Raw genomic sequence first — 8,620 nt, 5'->3', positions numbered from 1 at the left:
TACCAGTCTCCCACTTATTTTTCATGCTCTGGATATTTGAGGTAGCCTGGGGAGCCAGACAGGTATTTTCTCTGCTGGTTGTAGTCTTTTTCTTCACTTTAGCAGAAGGGAACCCCAGGCCTCTGTTGTTGTACAGGAGGAGCAGCACGCTCTGTGCAGTGTCAGTGGTGTGTCCTGGCAGTGAGGATGGCTATTGACGTACTGGGCTGTGTCTGTCTGTGGGGCTACAGCCAGCTGGTGGAGATGAGTGATGAGCTCCCCTTTTACTGAGCACTCATTAGATCACATATCAAATGCTGTGTGTGGCTTTGGCCCTCATGATATGTGCAAAAGGTGAAGTGGGCAAGTCCTGTGGAGTATACTGGAGCCCAATGGAGAGCCACAAAGGTGCTGAGGGGACTGCAGCTTCTTTCTTACAAGGAAAGGCTGAGAGACTTAAAGCTCTTTAGCTTGGAAAAGAGCAGACTGAGGGAACCTTCTCAATGATTATCAGTATCTACAAAGTGGAGGGCAAGAGGATGGAGTCAGATTCTCTTCAGTAGTGCCCAGTGATGGGACAAGGCACAATAGGCACAAACTGCAAGGCAGGAGACTTTACTTAAACTTAAGAAAAAAAAATATTCACTTTGAGGGTGCTGGAGCCCTGGAACAGGCTATCCAGAAGTGGTTGGAGTCTCCTCTGTAGAGATTTCAAGTCTGCCTGGTTACAGTCCTGGGTACACTGCTCTGGGTTACCCTGCTTTAGCAGGGGCCTTCCAGCCTCTACCATTGTGACACTGATTGATTGATTCTGAGGCTGAGAGGCACAACAAGCTGAGGGAAGTGGATGGGTTGAGGTGAAGAAGGATTTGGGTGGACTCAGTGGTATTTGTTCAGCACCTGTGTGGAGGTGGCAACGCCGGGTTTCGAGCAGGAGAACGAGGAACAGGGGCTGCAATCAACGAGTCTTGTATCAGACTGGGTGTGAGGAGAGTCCTCTCCTGGGGAGAACACCAGTGCTGGAGCAGGCGCTTGGAGGCTGAGAGCATTTCGTAGACGGAGGGGCTTAGGACTTGATAGGATGAGGCCCAGAGCTAAGCTCTGCATTGTCCCTTGGAGGGAGGGTGGAGGAGAGAGTCCCTGCTGCCCCTCAACCTTTGCTATCCTGCAGCGAGCGGGCCGGCCGGACAGGCCCCGTACCCCGCGCTCCCGCCCATACCTGCTCAAGACCCTAGGTGTGCGGCCGGGATGGCCGGCCCCGCTCCCCGGCCTGCCCGAGCGGCGGGTGAGGCCCGCGGGACTCCGTCTCGGCGCGCCCCGCCGGCGCGGAGCAGCCCCGGCCCGCGGCAAGGGGGTCCTGACGGCCTCCGAGGGGAGCGGAGTCCCCCGGGCCGCCCGCTTCCCGCCGCGCCGCGCGCCTGCCGCCGCCTTCCCGCCTTGTGGGGCGAGGAGGAACCTTTCTCCGCCCTGCGGAACCTTTGCGGCGAAGGCGCCTGTTGCTGCCCGGGGGATCCTGCGGCTGCTCCGGCGGGGGGTTGGGGGGGGGGGGCCGGACGCTGGGTGATGCGGCCCCCGAGCGGCGGCTGAGCGCCGAGGCCGGGACGGAGGCGGGCGGGTGGCCGCCAGCTCCCGGTGGCTGTCGCGGTCCGCAGTGCCCCCCGCCCCCCGCCGAGGTGAGAGCTCAGCGGGGCGGCTGAGGGAGCGCTGTCGGCGCCACAATGGGAGCGTGCCGGGAAGGGGCGCGCCGGCAGAGGCCCGCGGTCGCCCGCCCTGCCCCGCCCCGCCGGGGGTGTGTGGGCAGCGGCGTGGGGCTACGGCCGCCCGCCTCGGGGTGTGTAGGGGCTGTAGTGATGGGCGAACGGATCGCCAGGGTAGGAGTGAGGGCTGGCGGGGGAACGGCTGCTGGGCCCGAGGGGGCGGAGTAGTGGCGGAGGACAAACGACCACCCGATCTGAGGGGGCCGGGGCTATGCTATGGCCGCTGGGCCCGGGCGTGGGAGGGCGGTGGGGCAGCAACCCCGGCTCTGGGGAGCTGCCGGGCATTGCCGCCTGGCATTGCCGCCGGGCCGGGTGGGGGGTGGGGCGGGTCTCGGTGCTGGCGCGGTGGGGCGAGGGAGCCGGGGGCTGTGCGGCTGCCGGGCCAGGCCCCTGGCTGTGCCTGGGACCGCGGCTCGGGCTGAGCTTGTGCCCTCCCTTCGTGCCCCGCCGGCTAATGAGGGACCGCTGAACCTGGGCTTCGGGACCGGCAGGGCAGCGCGGCTCGGCTCGCTCAATATCCCGCCGAGTTTGGGTCGGAGCACGGCGCGTTGCGAGGCCTAAGCGAGGTTCTGATTTACGGGGGTGGGGTTGGAGGGGTTGGGTGGGGGGGAGTGGGCAGGAGGCAGCCTTGGCTGCACCTTATTCCCGTGGGGTGCCGTGGCGCCTCGGGGTGCCAGCCCGTCCTGGAAGGGGAAACTGAGCTGGAGGGGCCTGGCTGAGCCCGGCTGTGCCAGGGTACAGTGGTTGTCACGCTCCCGCTGTGACTGAACAGCAGTGATCCCTGGGACTGGTAAACAGACATGCAAAGTATTAATTTAGTGTCTGCCTGAGAGAGGTTGGTGAGCTTTGGAAGGGGAAAGCTCCGTGTGCGGAGCTGTTGCCTCTTGGTTCTTCCTCTGGTCTCACCACTTTTTACTTTGCTCCTTCCATGGAGCAGTTTATGGGTTACTTTTGCTGATGGTTAGGTTGGTGACTAGACATTTCAGGGCTCACATTTGAGGGACGTTGGTAACCTCAATTGATTTCCCCTCCTGCCCCATCATCGATTTGTACAAAGCCAGTGCTTTGAAAACTTCTCAGAACATGACTTTAATGTATATGCAGGTGGGGAATTTGTATATGAACCCCCCCAGCTCTATAAAAGCATATAATGGGGCTCTATTTTTCCTTTTTAATGCTAATAAGATGCTAATGATCACATTTGCCTGCCTTAACTTTCTTAACGTTGGGTATTCTTTGTATGGTTATCCCAGAAGCATGCTTAGTCAATAGTTACTTAGCCTATAAGGAATCGCTGCAGAAACTTCTGTATTGGTTTAAGAAGTTCCTGCTGCCTGGCTGAAGGTGCTAACTCCCCTCCCATTCTTAGAGCAGCAGACATTCTGAGCACTCTGTTTCAGTGCAAACTCAACTAATTCAGAATCATCAGCCTTTGTTTTGGTGGTTCTGCTCTAGGGGCAGTAGAACCCAGCAGAGGGACAAAACCAAACCATCCTGCTTAGAGCACTGCAGGTGCTTCTGATGGGAGCTCTGACATGGCCTTGGTTTGCTAAGTGAGGCTTCTTTTCCCAGGTGTGAAGCTATACATCCTGAATATACAGAGCAAACAACGTAGCTTCTTATCCTGAGACCTTATCAGCATCAGAATATAGGGGCTGTTCATTAACGGTAGGTGATGAATGTCATGCTTCCGAGAAAAATGCAGTTGCTGCTTTAAGGAATAGCTGTTGTGCATCTGTGATGTTTTCCAGCTTGAGAGTGTCTCAGACCAAATGACACCTTCTCCTTGCCCCAAAGAGCACAATGTTTAGCCACTGTGTTCCTCTTGTAGTCCACTTGGGTGACTGGTTAATTCCTGCACCTCTAAATACCTTGAAATGCCAATTTTGATGCTTAAAAGTATTGCAGATCTGGATGGGAACATCATCTGCTCTTTTGAGAGGGAGAACCAAATAACTTATTTTCATCTCCTCAGCAGTGGTTGCAGTTTAGTGGAGATTTGAAAGGTATAAAATTTGGCATAGACAATTGTAACAGGAGTTATACTATACTCTGGGATCCATGTTGATGTCACAGAATAATTCAAGTAGGAAAGGGCCTCACGAGGTGTCTGGTCCAACCTGCTGCTCAAAGACCTGCTTTGTTCATTCAGGTTTTAAACCCTCCAAAGACAAAGTTTGATCAGTCTCTGGGTCCTTGTTCCAGTGCTTGACTGTTCTTGCAGGGAAAAACTTCTATGTTAAGTCACAACCTCCTCTGTTGCAGTTTGTCTCGTGTCCTTGTGCCTCATACCTCTGTGCAGAGCCTGTGCCCAGCCTTCCATCTTCTTGATAATCTCTGTGCAGGTATGGGAGATCTGCTGTCAGCTCCCCAAAGCCTTTTCTTCTCCCCATCTCTGACAGCCTTTCTTTACACAGCATCTCAATAGCCCTCCATGAAACTCACTCTGGTTTCCATGTCTTTTGTGTACTGAAGATGTCCAAAACTGCACATGGTGTTCCAGGTGTGTCTGAAAAGTAGCCCATGAAAGGAAGTGACCACTTCCTATGATCAGGCAGGCCGTGCTGCTGCTGCTGGCGCAGGCCGGTGTGCTCTTAGCTTGCATCACTGGCAGGGCGCACTGCTGACTCATGTTTAACCTTCTTTCCACCATGTATGTGTTTGTGTGTAGATGTGCATGTGTGTGCATGTGTGTGTTTGATACACACACCCAGCCCTTCTCTCTCTTGCTTCTGTCATGCATCTCTGAAAGAGCCTCGTTGATATGTGTGTGCATAAATGCATGTGTATACATACACGCTTGCATCAAGTTACACCTTCTGCAGCACTAAACAGTAGTTCTTCCATCCCTTCCCACACATTCCAGTTGTTGCTAGTGGTACTTTTTGGCTGCTTGGTTTTTCCTAACTTCTCTGCTGTCACACACATCCTGACTGGTTGTGCCTCCCAGCTCTCAGGTCTGCCTGTTGAGTCACCTTCACTTTGTTTCTCCAAATGTCATTGCTTTAAATCCCTCTTTGAGATGTGTCAAGTTACTAGGTGAGGAAGGGAGTGGTAGTGGAGTGAACCTTTTCCATTAGGATTTTGTTGAATCCCATTTGATCAGCTTCAAATCCAGCATGTGATAAGGTAGGAAGTGTGTCCTCAAATACACTTGTTTAGAGGTGTGAGTTACATGAAACACTTTGGTGCAGTGTTTGTAAGAATGCAGTTAGCTGCAGTGCAATTATGTTCATGTGATTTCTTGAATTTGTTTCCTTCAGGTCCATAGAAGTTTTTGGGAGATAATTCCCTGCAGGATACATCTTTTCTGCTGCCCAAGTTTCTTACTTTAAAGTTAGTTCTGGAGGCCTTGGTTCCTGCAGAGGTTCAGCACCATTTGGTATTCCTAGGTGCTTGCTACAGGAAGAATTCTGAGACTTCTGTTTACACAAAATAATTTCTACATGATATTTTCCTGATTGTCAAGTATGTTGAGTCAGTTACACCTGGGTTTGTTTTGTATGCTCATTGCATGCCAGGAATTTGTTGTGTTTAAACAACACTCTTAGCTGTATAAAAATAAAAGGATGTATAAAGAGCTGTGGTTCCCCCTGCTCCCCCAAATCAGGGTTTATTAAGTACTGGCACTGACACAGAAGAAGCAGACATCAATATTTAGATTTGCACTTGGAGAATGGCAGATGGCAATTTGGAACAATGAAATTTTAATTTCTTGATAGCTTTTAGAAACCTTAAGTTTGGTTTCTAGGGTTTTATGCTTATTAAGAAATAGAGTTTTAAAGATGAAGGAGATAATAAAGAAACACCATTTACTGTTTGAGAAAGGGGCAGTCCAGTGTCATTACACACTGTGAGGAGGAAGAAGGTGGGCTTACAGGTAGCCATGAGGGGAAAATTGTTGCACAGACACCTTTAGAAGCTGGTTGGACTTCTGAGAAGGTGGTGATGGGGTTTTGTTGGTTGTCTTTTCTAAGTCATTGTTCTCTTACATTAGCTAGCTGCTGACTTTAATATGAAGAAAGTTGCTGATCAATATTTTGTATGTGGTACCCAGCAGGTACTGATTGCACATATTTGCTGACAAAATGAGTGTATCTGAAACAAGTTGGGATGGAAAAATATCTGTTGCTTTCAGCCATGCAGATATAAAACTTACCTTAAGAGTTGTTGCTTTTAATTGTGCCTCAAAGTATAGAAGAATAGGCTTTTAGAAGCTCTTGAAGGTCAGACAGAGCTTTGACTTGGTTTTATGTTTGAAGTGGAATAGTAGAACGTCAGTGTGGTCCTGCAGGCGAGACTGATTCAGTGCTATTGTAATCTCAGAGCAGCTGTGATGACTTAAATCTTGTTTTTGCTCAGTGGTGATGTGGACTTGGGGTCAGCCTGACACCTCTAGAAATCTTGAGGCATTTTGAAGGTGACTAGAGCTTAGTTCAAGTGTGGGAGAGGAAGTATTACATCCCACTAAATTTAATAACAGCATTTTCAGCATGGTCTGTAATGCACAAGTAGGAGCAGCGGCTTGAAGTTCTCTGTGGTAGCCTGTTAACTTGTCCTAAAGCTGCTATTCTGCAGGTGTGTCTACAACTTTGGATGCAGAAACAGGGAAAAGAGGAATGAAACTACCTGAGTATTAGCAAGAGCTGATTATTGAAACATTAGAAAAGACTTAAAGGCTGGTACACACCTCTCTGGAGGAAGTATTGATTCTGTGCTCAAGAAAGAAGAGTGCTGAATAACTTCATGACTGAAGATAGCCTTGAAAAATCTTAAGATCTTAGAAATCTTAAGAAATAGAAATTCTTAAGAGGAAGACATTTCACCAGTTGCTTCAAACCAAAGCTGAAATGTGTTAGATGCTATCAATGTGGTTTGTAGTATAAACACTAAGTACAGTGTTCAAGCCTTACAACCAGTGCCCTCTACTACTGTCCTGAATCCTAGGAGAGCTTTGTGAGCTGCCAAGTGCAGTTACCATTAGCTTCTGGAACACCTTTTTGAGAAGGAGAGTTGCTGAGATAGATGAACCAGCTTCTTGCTCTTATGACTTGATGTGACTCTGTCCTCCTCTTCCTCTACATGTGCACATATGTACTGGTGGAAGTGTTAGTAGGTGTAGTACATTAGTACAAAAAAACTACCTGCTGCTTTAATTGAAATTGTTAACCAAGGCTTAAGCACATTAAGAGAAGCTTTCTTCAGCCACTGTGTTTGGCTCTGTGCTGGTGGACTTTTGCTGGCAGATAAGTACAAAACTCAAAGCTGGGAGAGCTCAGTGCACCCCCATGCTTTCTTAGGTTACAAATACATCAAAATGTGTGCTGAATATGAGGACTGTGATTGGGGCCTAGCATGCAGAACAACACAGTTTACACAACAAGAGAGCATTAAGAGAGGCACTAAACTTATGAAAGCAATTTAAAGAGGTTATGTAGTGATGTGGCAGATTACAGGCAGATACCTTTAGCGTTCTCTCTGGAAAGCTAGCTAGATCTAATTAACAAAGAGTGGGAGCTGTATGTGAGCAGCACTGATCAACAGAAACCACAGAATCTGTTTGTGTCTGGGCCAATACAAAGGTACAAAGAGTTTGTAGGGCAAGCACACTATAGTTGTTGAAATGGGGTGCAGGTGACATGATCTTGACATTCTTCCCTTAGCAGTGAAAATTGTTACCTTTCTTTTTGCTTGAGAATAAAGCTTTTCTAGCCCATCAGAAATACGGAGATAATGTTTTAGAGATGTGGTAATTTCTCCAGTCTGAGAAACTCAGTGATACCCTGGGTGTCAGTATCACTTAAGTGTGGGTTATTGTATTTGGAGCTGCTGAATCCAGGATAAATAGTTTGTTGCAGTGTATCAGTTTCATGTGGATCACTCTAGCTGTGTGTTGCCCTCAAAGGGCAACAACCACCAACCAAGTAAACCTCAAACCAAACAAAATCTATCCACCCCAAAAAACCTGGAAAGGGACTGTGGGGTAGGGGTGCTCACGCAGCTTGCTAACATGGAAAATCTGATGCTACTCAAAAAGGAATTGATTGTGAAGGGCTGCTAGGAGGATTTATTCAAACTCAGTGAAGTAAAGAAGTTGTTACATGGCTGGTGAGTGCCAGTGCTCTGGAAGATCAAAAAAGCTGTAATTAAAGCTCTTGTATCAACCATATACTTAGGTATAGGATTTGTGTGGTGATTGTGTTCCCAGACCTCCTCTAATGATGGCCACTGAGGGTGCTTGTTGAAAAGTGAATCTTGTTCAACAGATGTGGTTTCATGTATGGTCAGTGAGTCAAAACCCAGGTTAAAAATAGTAGAAGTGGGAAGCAGAAAATGAATGGAGGGTTTTCCAGGGATTTATAGTAGGTGCAGGGCTTCATAGTAGTATTTTTATCAGTGGCCTGGAAGAAAACATGAAATTAGAGCTGATAAAATATGTGGATTATGTAAAGGTTGTGCTGAGTGGTGAAGCATGAAGAAGGAATAGCAGCTGTACAGTGTCCTCTGAACTGCTTGGGTAACTGGGTCTAATATGGCCAAATATGTTTTTATAGAGCTGGAGCACAGAGTTGTATGTGTTGTAGGCAAGACTGAAGGCTGTAGGTGTAGAATGAAGGATTGTGCTTCCAGAAACCAGTGAGCTTGGAAAGGAGGGGAGGAGCAGAGCAGATGTATGGCAATACAAGAGTCCTCAGAGTAACACTGTAAACATGGGGGCTACTAAAGTAAGCTAATTACTTTGTAAATACTAATGTGTGTGCATAATAACAGGAAATGCTGAGTGGGGACAGAGAGGTACTGGGGAATATTTTGATCAGCCTTAATGTTAGTGTTTTTTAAGAGAGACAAGCAACAAAGATGTTCAGTGTTGCTGGGGTGAAGAA

The 8,620-nt window shown here is 48.7% G+C and overlaps 1 protein-coding gene across 5 annotated transcripts in view; it reads left to right on the top strand.

The window, feature by feature from the left end:
* The first annotated feature begins 1,513 nt into the window (after positions 1 to 1,513).
* Positions 1,514 to 8,620, top strand: part of RAD54L2 (RAD54 like 2) — a 72,002-nt gene continuing 64,895 nt past the window's right edge. For 2 of the 5 annotated variants that reach the window (XM_068157808.1, XM_068157803.1), the window contains exons 1-2: positions 1,514 to 1,652; positions 3,309 to 3,404. The gene's annotated coding sequence lies outside the window, so the exon portion shown is untranslated. Of the gene's footprint in view, positions 1,653 to 1,708; positions 1,851 to 3,308; positions 3,405 to 8,620 lie in introns of those variants that run through there. The other 3 variants (XM_068157804.1, XM_068157805.1, XM_068157806.1) reach the window with 3 other exon arrangements.

Source organism: Melanerpes formicivorus, unplaced genomic scaffold (genome assembly GCF_026170545.1).
Source record: "Melanerpes formicivorus ecotype bairdi unplaced genomic scaffold, bMelFor1.0.p_v2 SCAF_38, whole genome shotgun sequence".
Taxonomy (NCBI): domain Eukaryota; kingdom Metazoa; phylum Chordata; class Aves; order Piciformes; family Picidae; genus Melanerpes; species Melanerpes formicivorus.
The sequence above is the reverse complement of the archived record's forward strand: the minus strand, read 5'-3'. Positions and strand labels throughout refer to the sequence as shown.